Source organism: Musa acuminata, chromosome BXJ3-1 (assembly GCF_036884655.1).
Source record: "Musa acuminata AAA Group cultivar baxijiao chromosome BXJ3-1, Cavendish_Baxijiao_AAA, whole genome shotgun sequence".
NCBI lineage: Eukaryota > Viridiplantae > Streptophyta > Magnoliopsida > Zingiberales > Musaceae > Musa > Musa acuminata.
This window is the reverse complement of record NC_088349.1, coordinates 27363722-27377274: the sequence shown is the minus strand read 5'-3', so window position 1 is coordinate 27377274 and position 13553 is coordinate 27363722. Positions and strand designations below refer to the sequence as shown.

The 13553-nt window shown below is 51.0% G+C and overlaps 14 non-coding genes across 14 annotated transcripts; all 14 read right to left on the bottom strand.

The window, feature by feature from the left end:
• Positions 1-7234: 7234 nt before the first annotated feature.
• On the bottom strand, positions 7235-7353 carry LOC135630500 (5S ribosomal RNA). The gene has a single exon (XR_010494023.1). It is a non-coding gene; the product is annotated as a 5S ribosomal RNA (ribosomal RNA).
• Positions 7354-7703: 350 nt separating this feature from the next.
• LOC135630468 (5S ribosomal RNA) lies at positions 7704-7822 on the bottom strand. Its single transcript, XR_010493993.1, has one exon. It is a non-coding gene; the product is annotated as a 5S ribosomal RNA (ribosomal RNA).
• A 175-nt stretch (positions 7823-7997) lies between these two features.
• Positions 7998-8116, bottom strand: LOC135630351 (5S ribosomal RNA). The gene has a single exon (XR_010493877.1). It is a non-coding gene; the product is annotated as a 5S ribosomal RNA (ribosomal RNA).
• A 350-nt stretch (positions 8117-8466) lies between these two features.
• LOC135629776 (5S ribosomal RNA) lies at positions 8467-8585 on the bottom strand. Its single transcript, XR_010493343.1, has one exon. It is a non-coding gene; the product is annotated as a 5S ribosomal RNA (ribosomal RNA).
• Positions 8586-8935: 350 nt separating this feature from the next.
• LOC135630208 (5S ribosomal RNA) lies at positions 8936-9054 on the bottom strand. The gene has a single exon (XR_010493737.1). It is a non-coding gene; the product is annotated as a 5S ribosomal RNA (ribosomal RNA).
• A 350-nt stretch (positions 9055-9404) lies between these two features.
• LOC135630442 (5S ribosomal RNA) lies at positions 9405-9523 on the bottom strand. The gene has a single exon (XR_010493968.1). It is a non-coding gene; the product is annotated as a 5S ribosomal RNA (ribosomal RNA).
• A 350-nt stretch (positions 9524-9873) lies between these two features.
• On the bottom strand, positions 9874-9992 carry LOC135630488 (5S ribosomal RNA). The gene has a single exon (XR_010494011.1). It is a non-coding gene; the product is annotated as a 5S ribosomal RNA (ribosomal RNA).
• Positions 9993-10342: 350 nt separating this feature from the next.
• Positions 10343-10461, bottom strand: LOC135629823 (5S ribosomal RNA). The gene has a single exon (XR_010493388.1). It is a non-coding gene; the product is annotated as a 5S ribosomal RNA (ribosomal RNA).
• Positions 10462-10811: 350 nt separating this feature from the next.
• Positions 10812-10930, bottom strand: LOC135630441 (5S ribosomal RNA). Its single transcript, XR_010493967.1, has one exon. It is a non-coding gene; the product is annotated as a 5S ribosomal RNA (ribosomal RNA).
• A 350-nt stretch (positions 10931-11280) lies between these two features.
• LOC135630487 (5S ribosomal RNA) lies at positions 11281-11399 on the bottom strand. The gene has a single exon (XR_010494010.1). It is a non-coding gene; the product is annotated as a 5S ribosomal RNA (ribosomal RNA).
• Positions 11400-11749: 350 nt separating this feature from the next.
• On the bottom strand, positions 11750-11868 carry LOC135629822 (5S ribosomal RNA). Its single transcript, XR_010493387.1, has one exon. It is a non-coding gene; the product is annotated as a 5S ribosomal RNA (ribosomal RNA).
• Positions 11869-12218: 350 nt separating this feature from the next.
• LOC135629902 (5S ribosomal RNA) lies at positions 12219-12337 on the bottom strand. The gene has a single exon (XR_010493464.1). It is a non-coding gene; the product is annotated as a 5S ribosomal RNA (ribosomal RNA).
• A 350-nt stretch (positions 12338-12687) lies between these two features.
• On the bottom strand, positions 12688-12806 carry LOC135630486 (5S ribosomal RNA). Its single transcript, XR_010494009.1, has one exon. It is a non-coding gene; the product is annotated as a 5S ribosomal RNA (ribosomal RNA).
• A 350-nt stretch (positions 12807-13156) lies between these two features.
• LOC135630207 (5S ribosomal RNA) lies at positions 13157-13275 on the bottom strand. Its single transcript, XR_010493736.1, has one exon. It is a non-coding gene; the product is annotated as a 5S ribosomal RNA (ribosomal RNA).
• Positions 13276-13553: the final 278 nt, after the last annotated feature.

Sequence of the window (13553 nt, the reverse complement as noted above, 5' to 3'; positions counted from 1 at the left end):
CATGCTTAGATTTCTGATGAGACCTAGGTTCCTTCGCTTGAGCAATTGCCCCATTGTTGTCGCAATATAGGGAAATCGGCTCCTCACTATCCGGCACGACTCCCAAATCTGTGATGAACTTCTTCAACCAGACTCCCTCCTTTGCTGCATCTGATGCAGCAATGTACTCCGCCTCTGTGGTCGAGTCAGCAGTGGTATCTTGCTTGGAACTCTTCCAGCACACTGCTCCTCCATTCAAGGTGTACACATACCCTGAATTCGACTTGCTATCATCGACATCAGACTGAAAACTTGAGTCAGTGTAGCCTTCAACCTTAAGGCTATTACCTCCATATACTAGTAAAAGATCCTTAGTCCTTCTCAAGTACTTAAGGATACACTTTACTGCTTTCCAGTGCTCCAAGCCTGGATCCGCCTGATACCTGCTCGTGACACTCAGAGCATGCGCTATATCAGGCCTAGTACATAGCATGGCATACATGATAGACCCTATTGCTGAGGCATAAGGTATCATATCCATGTTCGCCCTTTCTTCTGGAGTCTTTGGGGACATACTCGTAGAAAGCGATATCCCATGTCTCATCGGTATGAGACCTCTTTTGGAATTTTCCATGCCAAACCTTTTGACAATAGTTTCTATGTACCTGGACTGAGACAAGCCAAGCATCCTTTTGGATCTATCTCTATAGATTCTAATCCCCAAGATATAAGATGCTTCTCCTAAGTCCTTCATGGAGAAGTGTCTAGATAACCAAGCCTTTATTGTGGATAGCATTCCTATGTCATTCCCAATGATGAGGATGTCATCCACATATAACACCAAAAAGCTAATAGCGCTCCCACTTACCTTTCTGTATACACAAGGCTCATCTTCGTTCTTAACGAAGTCATAAGATTTGATTGCCTCATCAAATCTTATGTTCCAACTTCGGAAAGCTTGCTTTAGTCCATAAATGGATCTAAGCAACCTACACACCTTATCTGGGCAGTTCTTGGACACGAATCCCTCAGGTTGCATCATATACACCTCCTCCTCCAGGTTCCCGTTGAGGAATGCGGTTTTCACATCCATCTGCCAGATCTCATAATCATAGTGTGCTGCAATAGCCAATAGAATTCTGATGGATTTTAGCATTGCTACGGGTGAGAAAGTTTCGTCGTAGTCAACACCTTGCCTTTGACGATACCCCTTAGCCACTAGCCTTGCTTTATAGGTCTCTACCTTTCCATCTACTCCGATCTTTTTCTTAAAGATCCACTTGCAACCGATGGGTACAATACCTTCGGGTGCATCAACTAGGTTCCAAACCTTATTGGAGTACATAGAATCCATCTCAGAATTCATGGCTTCTTTCCACTTCCCGGAGTCTATACTCATAATAGCCTCCTCGTAGGTCTGAGGATCAATATCCTCTACATCCTCTGCTCTAATATGTCCCACATATCTCTCAGGAGGATGGGATACTCTATCAGACCTGCGTAAAGTTGAAACTTGTGTATTAGATACCTGAACAGACTCGGGCTGTAGAGTGGTGCTTGAGCTTGGTTCTCCAACCTCGCTCAATTCTATCATTCTCCCACTGTCTCCGTCAAGAATGTGTTCCTTCTCAAGGAACATTGCTCTCTTAGCTACAAAGACCTTTTGGTCCTCGAGATGATAGAAGTAATACCCACAAGTTTCCTTGGGGTATCCCACAAATTTACATCGCCCTGTCCTTGATTCTAACTTATCGGGGTTGTGTCTTTTAACATGGGCAGAGCAGCCCCAAATCTTAACTACTTTAAGATCAGGCTTCTTCCCTTTCCATATCTCATATGGTGTAGACACCACCGACTTAGTTGGAACTCTGTTCAGAAGGTAAGCTGCGGTTTCTAGGGCATATCCCCAGAATGAGATGGGTAGGTCAGCGAAACTCATCATGGACCGTACCATATCTAATAATGTACGATTTCTCCTTTCAGAGACACCATTGAGCTGAGGTGTATAAGGAGGTGTCCATTGGGATAATATCCCATGGTCCTTGAGGAAGTGAGTAAACTCTGTACTTAAGTACTCACCTCCTCGATCTGATCGAAGAGTTTTGATACTCTTTCCAGTCTGGTTCTCCACCTCATTCTTATACTCTCTGAATTTCTCAAAGGCCTCGGACTTGTACTTCATTAAGTACACATATCCATACCTTGAGAAATCATCAGTAAATGTAATGAAGTATGAGTAACCTCCAATGGCTTGAGTTGACATGGGTCCACATACATCACTATGTATGAGTTCCAACAACTCAGTGGCTCTCTCTCCAGTTCCACTAAATGGAGAGTTGGTCAGTTTTCCACGAATGCAAGGCTCACAAGTTGCATATGACACATAGTCGAATGGATCTAGATATCCATCATTTAGCAACTTTTGAATCCTTCTTTCATGGATGTGACCTAGCCTACAATGCCACAAGTATGCACTGTTCAACTCATCTCGTTTCCTTTTGGACACATTTATATTCATGATATGTGGAGTGGTGTCTAACATAAATAAACCATTATGCAATGTTCCTTTCGTGATGATCTTATCATCTAATAATATCGAACAACCATTGTTCTCAAAAACAAATTTATATCCACTAACTGTTAAACATGAAATGGAGATAATGTTTTTGATAATAGAAGGAACAAAATAACATGCATCTAATGCAATAAAAGCTCCACTAGGCAGATGTAGGGCGACCTCGCCAACAGCTAATACAGCAACTTTTGCTCCATTACCCATCTTGAGGTCCATCTCGCCTCTCTCTAGTCTCCTAGGCCTTGCTAGAACCTGCAACGAATTGCATATATGATAAGCACTACCGGTATCTAATACCCATGTGTTATCATAAGAGTCTGACAAATGGAGACTGATCATGAATGTACCTGAAGCTTCATCAAGCTTTTGTTTCGCCCTTTCTGCAAGGTACTCTTTGCAGTTTCTCTTCCAGTGCCCATCTTTACCACAGTGGAAGCACTGGCCTTTGTCCTTTGTTGGGTCTTTCTTAGCAACCTTTGCTTTACCTTGTTTGCCCTTGCCCTTTCCCTTCTTAAGGGACCTTTCTGCTTTCCTTTTCTTTCTGGTCTCACCAGTGTAGAAAACTGGCTTCTCTTTCTTAATAGTACTCTCTGCCTCCCTCAACATATTGAGGAGCTCTGGGAGAGTCACCTCAAGCTTGTTCATATTAAAGTTCATTATGAACTGTGAAAAGGAATCTGGTAGGGACTGAAGCACAATGTCCACACACAAGTTATCCTCTAGGACCATTCCTAGACCTGTGAGTTTCTCTATCCACTCAATCATCTTTAGGACATGGTTCTGAACCGGTGTCCCCTCAGTCATCCTAGCGCGGAAAAGGCTCTTGGATATCTCATATCGTTGAGTCCTTCCCTGTTCCTCAAACAATTTGCGGACATGTAGGAGAATGGATCTGGCATCCATCTTTTCATGTTGTCTCTGTAACTCTGGAGTCATAGAGCCCAACATATAGCACTGAGCAAGAGTGGAGTCATCAATGTACTTCACGTAGCGAGCGATCTCATCCTCGCTTGCCCCTTCTTCGGGCGTAGGCATCACTGTATCAAGGACGTACACGATTTTCTCCGCTGTGAGAACAATTCTCAAGTTACGGAGCCAATCCGTATAATTTGGACCAGTGAGGCGGTTGACATCAAGTATGCCACGTAAGGGATTTGAAAGCGACATTTTCTGAAAATAAAGATGTAGCAAAAATGAATAACATGCAGATTTTGCAAGAAATAAACAATCAAGATATGGACTTCTATCTTAATATGCTCCCACTATTTTACTAACGAGTCACGCGACACCCTCAGCACGTGAAACGGAAGTCTCCGGCAGACTTCTAGTGGGGATCAGGATCCAATCAGCGTCTTAGTGTAACCTCGAGGGACTCGACCAATCACACTAAGCCTAAAAGGTAGACAACTCTTGCCGATCACAACTCCTTGTGATTCCCGTCCTGTTCGGCCTCCGAATCACCATGGCCTCGAGGGACTCGACCAACCATGATGCTCGGTTAAGTCAACACCTTCGTTACAAGATGAGTCTGATTTGATGATATACCCTCGAGGGACTCGACCAAGCATACCATGTCCTCAGGTCACCGGTGACATCTCTATGTCGTAAGCAAGATAGCGAATCGCGATATAGGTGAGTCTCGAGGGACTCGACCAACTCAACCTACACCGGGATTCGGTTCCTACTCATAACGATGGAAGGCCACGTGGGTCAATCTAATTGCCTCACGTTTACCGACTTAATATTATCGAGAGATGTTTCTATAATTTGGTCTCCTAATATGACATGTCACACATATACATATTTAATATATATCTACATCGCATGCAAATATATATACATATCTAGTATGTGTATAAGCAATCACACCAGATGATCATGGACCACAACCTAATATGATTAGGCCCGAGCCAGTAGGCCTAATCACTCACATCAAGATCTATGTGTGCAACGGTGCATCTCCATGCCCTGTGATCATCCATCTCGTCCTCGTCGGTTTCGTCGACATCTTGATGCATCTTCATGCATCACGATCGTCCGTCTCGTGGGTCCCGCTATGGCTTCCACGCTCCCGCTGCGCCTCCTCATGTGATTACAACTTAATCATAGGCACGCAGGCCCGACAATAAACGAGAAATATAATGGAGGTTCGCAGACCTCAATAATAATAATTACAAGTACACACATCACACGGTCCATGATCATCCGTCCACTCATCATACATCACATGTATAAATAATCGTCATTATGTAGGACTACTAGATAATAATAAAAATAATAATCAACTAAACCTTTTAATTAATTAATATTTTCTGAAATCAGGGACATGTAGGGAATTTCTCAATTCCTAAGGGTATTTTCGTAATTTGGACAAAAGATAGAAACTGGAATTTCTTAAATTCCGAGGGGCAAAACTGTCTTTTTCCCATAAAACCCTAATTCCCTCTTACTGCTGCTGCTGCTGCCGCCGCCACCCTGCTGGCGGCGGCCTGTGCGGCGAGGGGCGGGGCGCTGCCCTCGCCTACGGGCGGCACGCCCGCTGGCGGCGATGCCGCTGCGGGTGGGCTCCCCCTTCGGGCGCCGCTGCCTCCACAGGCGGTGCTGTCCCGCCGGGCGGCCGCCCCTGTGGGGGGGTTTCGCCCGCGGGAGCAGCGGCGGCAGGCGCCGCTTTCTTTCGGCGGCAGGCGCCGCTGCCCTGCGGCGCCTCTGCTCGTGGGTTGCCAGCCCCGCCAGCAGCAAGCCTGCTGCAAGCAGACCGCCGGCCGGCTGCTGCAGGCACAGCGCTTGCGCATGCGCCGGCGCTGTGCTGCCTGGCTGCGGCTGCGGCTGCCGCTGCAGGTGGCTGCAGGCATGCAGATCGAGGGCAGCAACTGTTGCTGCCCTTCCTCACTTTTGCGTCAACGATTTTGACGTCAATATTCTTCCTAAACACAACACACGCAGTTCAAAAACCAATCATTCGCACGAACAACCTGGCTCTGATACCACTGTTGGGAAATCATTGGGGGGCGACATCATATGCGTAGCGGAAGAACAAGAAAACAAAAATCCCCGATTCCCAAAAAGATGTTCATCGTCGTGCGAAGATTGGTGCGCAAAATCCGCAAAAACACAAAACTGCGTATAGAGATTGTGTTACCTAGGGAGATCGTATATCCCTGTTTCCTTGCAGATCCTTAGGAGAGGGTGAAGGAGGTCAAGCGTCCTCCTCTCTAGCGGTGATCCACACAGCAGGGTTGAGACGACGCTCCTCAAAACTCCAGGCCTACTCTGAGGTGGAGAGGGAGAGGAGAATAGGAAGGGCAAGCAAAGACTCTAGCCTATGAGGCTGTGAATCCCTCCTATTTATAGAGATCCCGTGTCAAAACCCTAATGGGTCCTTTCCCTAGTGGGTATTGGATCTGCATCCAATAAGACAAGGGCTCCGTCGGATATCTCATATCCGAACCTCTACTCATCGCAATGCCTACCATATGTGTGTGACCCTCTAGGCCCAATATCGAGCTGGCCGTGAGTCATACCTGTTAGAACTCTTTCTAACTAAGTGAATTATTATCTCTGTAATAATTCACTTGACTCATCGACTACGGAAGTACTAGGCCACTACGCCGTAGTCCCCAGACGATACAGGGGAATCCAATCCATTGGACCTGTCTGTCCTCAGTTACCATGTACCTATAGTCCCTCATCCATCTAATATCCCAGAGACCGTATATCGAGCATGGTGCTGTCAGACCCATACGGTTTCTACTCGAGTCTCGCTCTAATCGGATTCTCCCGGAGAACTCTTTCTCTCTCAACCCGAATGACCCTGGCCAGGGATTTGTCTGAGCAAGAACACATGGGATATTCCTCTCATGATACCGAGAGTGGATGATCCTCTATCGACACTCAATAGCCCTCGTAAGGTCGACTACCACTCCCAATGACCAGCTGTACTAGATCTGGGAACAGCCAAACCTATAAGTCTGGTATCAAAGAGTGGAGCACTCATACAGGACATCCTTGGTGTCTCAAGTCTAAGAACCAGATACACCACTAGGACTACGGAATCGTTGTCTGACAATAAGGCATCATCAACCATCCAGCATTCCGTAAGCGGATCAATCAGTGAACTCATTCTCCAGTGAGCACCTGTACTGTATCCCTAGTGTCCCTACACGAGCAGCTATGAGACCAGCTGCATCTATCATATGGACAGGTATACAGCACACCAGTCTATCCGGTTATCACGATGTCCCTCTCGAGTAACCTATGACCGGGATTATTTAGGATATGTGTTTAAAGGTGAATCGATCTCATTATCGTGATCTCATCACGATCCGATTCCCATTGCACAAATCCAAGGACATCACAATATATATGCATTTATGCAATAGTTATAAAGTGATATACGCCAAAATATAATAAGCAAAAAGATTCTGTATCAAGTCACATGTGCCATCACTCACGTGATTGGCTTGCTGGGCACTTATGACTAGCATATCGGTCACGGCAATCTCGCGCCGAAACCATCGGCACTTTCTCGAACGATCTCGGAATCGCTATTGCGACCCCAATCCAGAGAGCTCTTTCCGAGCCCCACGATACTGACTGCGTAGCGGTCACGACAAATTCTGTGCCCGAAAACAATCGTCTCGGAGGTCTACGGGAGATGTTTCGTATCTCAGGACGCAAAAAGGAGTGCAACACGTGGACTTCCCGGGGGGTCACCCATCCTAGTACTACTCTCGCCCAATCACGCTTAACTTCGGAGTTCTGATGAGATCCGGTGCTTTAGTGCTGGTATGATCGCACCGATTTCGGGTGCTTCGTCCCTCGCCTATGTGCACGTCGCGGCCGGCGCATCAACGTCCGGAGCCCCTTGCCGGTCACGAAACCGTCGGCGCTTTCTCGAACGATCCCGAAATCCCTATCATAAGCTCTCTCCGAGCCCTAGCCCGACGACTGCGTATCGGTCACGGCAAGCTCGCGCCGAAACCATCGGCACTTTCTCGAACGATCTCGGAATCGCTATTGCGACCCCAATCCGGAAAGCTCTTTCTGAGCCCCACGATACTGACTGCGTAGCGGTCACGGCAAATCCCGTGCCCGAAAACAATCGTCTCGGAGGTCTACGGGAGATGTTTCGTATCTCGGGACGCAAAAAGGAGTGCAACACGAGGACTTCCCGGGGGGTCACCCATCCTAGTACTACTCTCGCCCAGGCACGCTTAACTTCGGAGTTCTGATGGGATCTGGTGCTTTAGTGCTGGTACGATCGCACCGGTTTCGGGTGCTACGTCCCTCGCCTATGTGCACGTCGCGGCCGGCACATCCCAATCCGGAAAGCTATTTCCGAGCCCCACGATACTGACTGCGTAGCGGTCACGGCAAATTCCGTGCCCGAAAACAATCGTCTCGGAGGTCTACGGGAGATGTTTCGTATCTCGGGACGCAAAAAGGAGTGCAACACGAGGACTTCCCAGGGGGTCACCCATCCTAGTACTACTCTTGCCCAAGCACGCTTAACTTCGGAGTTCTGATGGGATCCGGTGCTTTAGTGCTGGTACGATCGCACCGATTTCGAGTGCTTCGTCCCTCGCTTATGTGCACGTAGCGGCCGGCACATCCACGTCCGGAGCCTCTTGCAAGTCACGAAACCGTCGGCACTTTCTCGAACGATCACGAAATCCCTATTGCAAGCTCTCTCCGAGCCCTAGCCCGACGACTGCGTATCGGTCACGGCAAGCTCGCGCCGAAACCATCGGCACTTTCTCGAACGATCTCGGAATCGCTATTGCGACCCCAATCCGGAAAGCTCTTTCCGAGCCCCACGATACTGACAGCGTAGCGGTCAAGGCAAATTCCATGCCCGAAAACAATCGTCTCGGAGGTCTACGGGAGATGTTTCGTATCTCGGGACGCAAAAAGGAGTGCAACACGAGGACTTCCCGGGGGGTCACCCATCTTAGTACTACTCTCGCCCAAGCACGCTTAACTTCAGAGTTCTGATGGAATCCGGTGCTTTAGTGCTGGTACGATTGCACCGGTTTTGGGAGCTTCGTCCCTCGCCTATGTGCACGTCGCGGCCGGCGCATCCACGTCCGGAGCCTCTTGCAAGTCACGAAACCGTCGGCACTTTCTCGAACGATCACGAAATCCCTATTGCAAGCTCTCTCCGAGCCCTAGCCCGACGACTGCGTATTGGTCACGGCAAGCTCGCGCCGAAACCATCGGCACTTTCTCGAACGATCTCGGAATCGCTATTGCGACCCTAATCCGGAAAGCTCTTTCTGAGCCCCACGATACTGACTGCGTAGCGGTCACGGCAAATTCCGTGCCCGAAAACAATCGTCTCGGAGGTCTATGGGAGATGTTTCGTATCTCGGGACGCAAAAAGGAGTGCAACACGAGGACTTCCCGGGGGGTCACCCATCCTAGTACTACTCTCGCCCAAGCACGCTTAACTTCGGAGTTCTGATGGGATCCGGTGCTTTAGTGCTGGTACGATTGCACCGGTTTCGGGAGCTTCGTCCCTCGCCTATGTGCACGTCGCGGCCGGCGCATCCACGTCCGGAGCCTCTTGCAAGTCACGAAACCGTCGGCACTTTCTCGAACGATCACGAAATCCCTATTGCAAGCTCTCTCCGAGCCCTAGCCCGACGATTGCGTATGGGTCACGGCAAGCTCGTGCCGAAACCATCGGCACTTTCTCGAACGATCTCGCAATCGCTATTGCGACCCCAATCCGGAAAGCTCTTTCCGAGCCCCACGATACTGACTGCGTAGCGGTCACGGCAAATTCCGTGCCCGAAAACAATCGTCTCGGAGGTCTACGGGAGATGTTTCGTATCTCGGGACGCAAAAAGGAGTGCAACACGAGGACTTCCCGGGGGGTCACCCATCCTAGTACTACTCTTGCCCAAGCACGCTTAACTTCGGAGTTCTGATGGGATCCGGTGCTTTAGTGCTGGTACGATCGCACCGATTTCGGGTGCTTCGTCCCTCGCTTATGTGCACGTAGCGGCCGGCACATCCACGTCCGGAGCCTCTTGCAAGTCACGAAACCGTCGGCACTTTCTCGAACGATCACGAAATCCCTATTGCAAGCTCTCTCCGAGCCCTAGCCCGACGACTGCGTATCGGTCACGGCAAGCTCGCGCCGAAACCATCGGCACTTTCTCGAACGATCTCGGAATCGCTATTGCGACCCCAATCCGGAAAGCTCTTTCCGAGCCCCACGATACTGACAGCGTAGCGGTCAAGGCAAATTCCATGCCCGAAAACAATCGTCTCGGAGGTCTACGGGAGATGTTTCGTATCTCAGGACGCAAAAAGGAGTGCAACACGAGGACTTCCCGGGGGGTCACCCATCTTAGTACTACTCTCGCCCAAGCACGCTTAACTTCAGAGTTCTGATGGGATCCGGTGCTTTAGTGCTGGTACGATTGCACCGGTTTTGGGAGCTTCGTCCCTCGCCTATGTGCACGTCGCGGCCGGCGCATCCACGTCCGGAGCCTCTTGCAAGTCACGAAACCGTCGGCACTTTCTCGAACGATCACGAAATCCCTATTGCAAGCTCTCTCCGAGCCCTAGCCCGACGACTGCGTATCGGTCACGGCAAGCTCGCGTCGAAACCATCGGCACTTTCTCGAACGATCTCGGAATCGCTATTGCGACCCTAATCCGGAAAGCTCTTTCTGAGCCCCACGATACTGACAGCGTAGCGGTCACGGCAAATTCCGTGCCCGAAAACAATCGTCTCGGAGGTCTAAGGGAGATGTTTCGTATCTCGGGACGCAAAAAGGAGTGCAACACGAGGACTTCCCGGGGGGTCACCCATCCTAGTACTACTCTCGCCCAAGCACGCTTAACTTCGGAGTTCTGATAAGATCCGGTACTTTAGTGCTGGTACGATTGCACCGGTTTCGGGAGATTCGTCCCTCGCCTATGTGCACGTCGCCGCCGGCGCATCCACGTCCGGAGCCTCTTGCAAGTCACGAAACCGTCGGCACTTTCTCGAACGATCACGAAATCCCTATTGCAAGCTCTCTCCGAGCCCTAGCCCGACGATTGCGTATGGGTCACGGCAAGCTCATGCCGAAACCATCGGCACTTTCTCGAACGATCTCGCAATCGCTATTGCGACCCCAATCCGGAAAGCTTTTTCCGAGCCCCACGATACTGACTGCGTAGCGGTCACGGCAAATTCCGTGCCCGAAAACAATCGTCTCGGAGGTCTACGGGAGATGTTTCGTATCTCGGGACGCAAAAAGGAGTGCAACACGAGGACTTCCCGGGGGGTCACCCATCCTAGTACTACTCTTGCCCAAGCACGCTTAACTTCGGAGTTCTGATGGGATCCGGTGCTTTAGTGCTGGTACGATCGCACCGATTTCGGGTGCTTCGTCCCTCGCTTATGTGCACGTAGCGGCCGGCACATCCACGTCCGGAGCCTCTTGCAAGTCACGAAACCGTCGGCACTTTCTCGAACGATCACGAAATCCCTATTGCAAGCTCTCTCCGAGCCCTAGCCCGACGACTGCGTATCGGTCACGGCAAGCTCGCGCCGAAACCATCGGCACTTTCTCGAACGATCTCGGAATCGCTATTGCGAACCCAATCCGGAAAGCTCTTTCCGAGCCCCACGATACTGACAGCGTAGCGGTCAAGGCAAATTCCATGCCCGAAAACAATCGTCTCGGAGGTCTACGGGAGATGTTTCGTATCTCAGGACGCAAAAAGGAGTGCAACACGAGGACTTCCCGGGGGGTCACCCATCTTAGTACTACTCTCGCCCAAGCACGCTTAACTTCAGAGTTCTGATGGGATCCGGTGCTTTAGTGCTGGTACGATTGCACCGGTTTTGGGAGCTTCGTCCCTCGCCTATGTGCACGTCGCGGCCGGCGCATCCACGTCCGGAGCCTCTTGCAAGTCACGAAACCGTCGGCACTTTCTCGAACGATCACGAAATCCCTATTGCAAGCTCTCTCCGAGCCCTAGCCCGACGACTGCGTATCGGTCACGGCAAGCTCGCGTCGAAACCATCGGCACTTTCTCGAACGATCTCGGAATCGCTATTGCGACCCTAATCCGGAAAGCTCTTTCTGAGCCCCACGATACTGACAGCGTAGCGGTCACGGCAAATTCCGTGCCCGAAAACAATCGTCTCGGAGGTCTAAGGGAGATGTTTCGTATCTCGGGACGCAAAAAGGAGTGCAACACGAGGACTTCCCGGGGGGTCACCCATCCTAGTACTACTCTCGCCCAAGCACGCTTAACTTCGGAGTTCTGATAAGATCCGGTACTTTAGTGCTGGTACGATTGCACCGGTTTCGGGAGATTCGTCCCTCGCCTATGTGCACGTCGCCGCCGGCGCATCCACGTCCGGAGCCTCTTGCAAGTCACGAAACCGTCGGCACTTTCTCGAACGATCACGAAATCCCTATTGCAAGCTCTCTCCGAGCCCTAGCCCGACGATTGCGTATGGGTCACGGCAAGCTCATGCCGAAACCATCGGCACTTTCTCGAACGATCTCGCAATCGCTATTGCGACCCCAATCCGGAAAGCTTTTTCCGAGCCCCACGATACTGACTGCGTAGCGGTCACGGCAAATTCCGTGCCCGAAAACAATCGTCTCGGAGGTCTACGGGAGATGTTTCGTATCTCGGGATGCAAAAAGGAGTGCAACACGAGGACTTCCCGAGGGTTCACCCATCCTAGTACTACTCTTGCCCAAGCACGCTTAACTTCGGAGTTCTGATGGGATCCGGTGCTTTAGTGCTGGTACGATCGCACCGATTTCGAGTGCTTCGTCCCTCGCTTATGTGCACGTAGCGGCCGGCACATCCACGTCCGGAGCCTCTTGCAAGTCACGAAACCGTCGGCACTTTCTCGAACGATCACGAAATCCCTATTGCAAGCTCTCTCCGAGCCCTAGCCCGACGACTGCGTATCGGTCACGGCAAGCTCGCGCCGAAACCATCGGCACTTTCTCGAACGATCTCGGAATCGCTATTGCGACCCCAATCCGGAAAGCTCTTTCCGAGCCCCACGATACTGACAGCGTAGCGGTCAAGGCAAATTCCATGCCCGAAAACAATCGTCTCGGAGGTCTACGGGAGATGTTTCGTATCTCGGGACGCAAAAAGGAGTGCAACACGAGGACTTCCCGGGGGGTCACCCATCTTAGTACTACTCTCGCCCAAGCACGCTTAACTTCAGAGTTCTGATGGGATCCGGTGCTTTAGTGCTGGTACGATTGCACCGGTTTTGGGAGCTTCGTCCCTCGCCTATGTGCACGTTGCGGCCGGCGCATCCACGTCCGGAGCCTCTTGCAAGTCACGAAACCGTCGGCACTTTCTCGAACGATCACGAAATCCCTATTGCAAGCTCTCTCCGAGCCCTAGCCCGACGACTGCGTATCGGTCACGGCAAGCTCGCGCCGAAACCATCGGCACTTTCTCGAACGATCTCGGAATCGCTATTGCGACCCTAATCCGGAAAGCTCTTTCTGAGCCCCACGATACTGACTGCGTAGCGGTCACGGCAAATTCCGTGCCCGAAAACAATCGTCTCGGAGGTCTACGGGAGATGTTTCGTATCTCGGGACGCAAAAAGGAGTGCAACACGAGGACTTCCCGGGGGGTCACCCATCCTAGTACTACTCTCGCCCAAGCACGCTTAACTTCGGAGTTCTGATGGGATCCGGTGCTTTAGTGCTGGTACGATTGCACCGGTTTCGGGAGCTTCGTCCCTCGCCTATGTGCACGTCGCGGCCGGCGCATCCACGTCCGGAGCCTCTTGCAAGTCACGAAACCGTCGGCACTTTCTCGAACGATCACGAAATCCCTATTGCAAGCTCTCTCCGAGCCCTAGCCCGACGATTGCGTATGGGTCACGGCAAGCTCGTGCCGAAACCATCGGCACTTTCTCGAACGATCTCGCAATCGCTATTGCGACCCCAATCCGAAAAGCTCTTTCCGAGCCCCACGATACTGACTGCGTAGCGGTCAC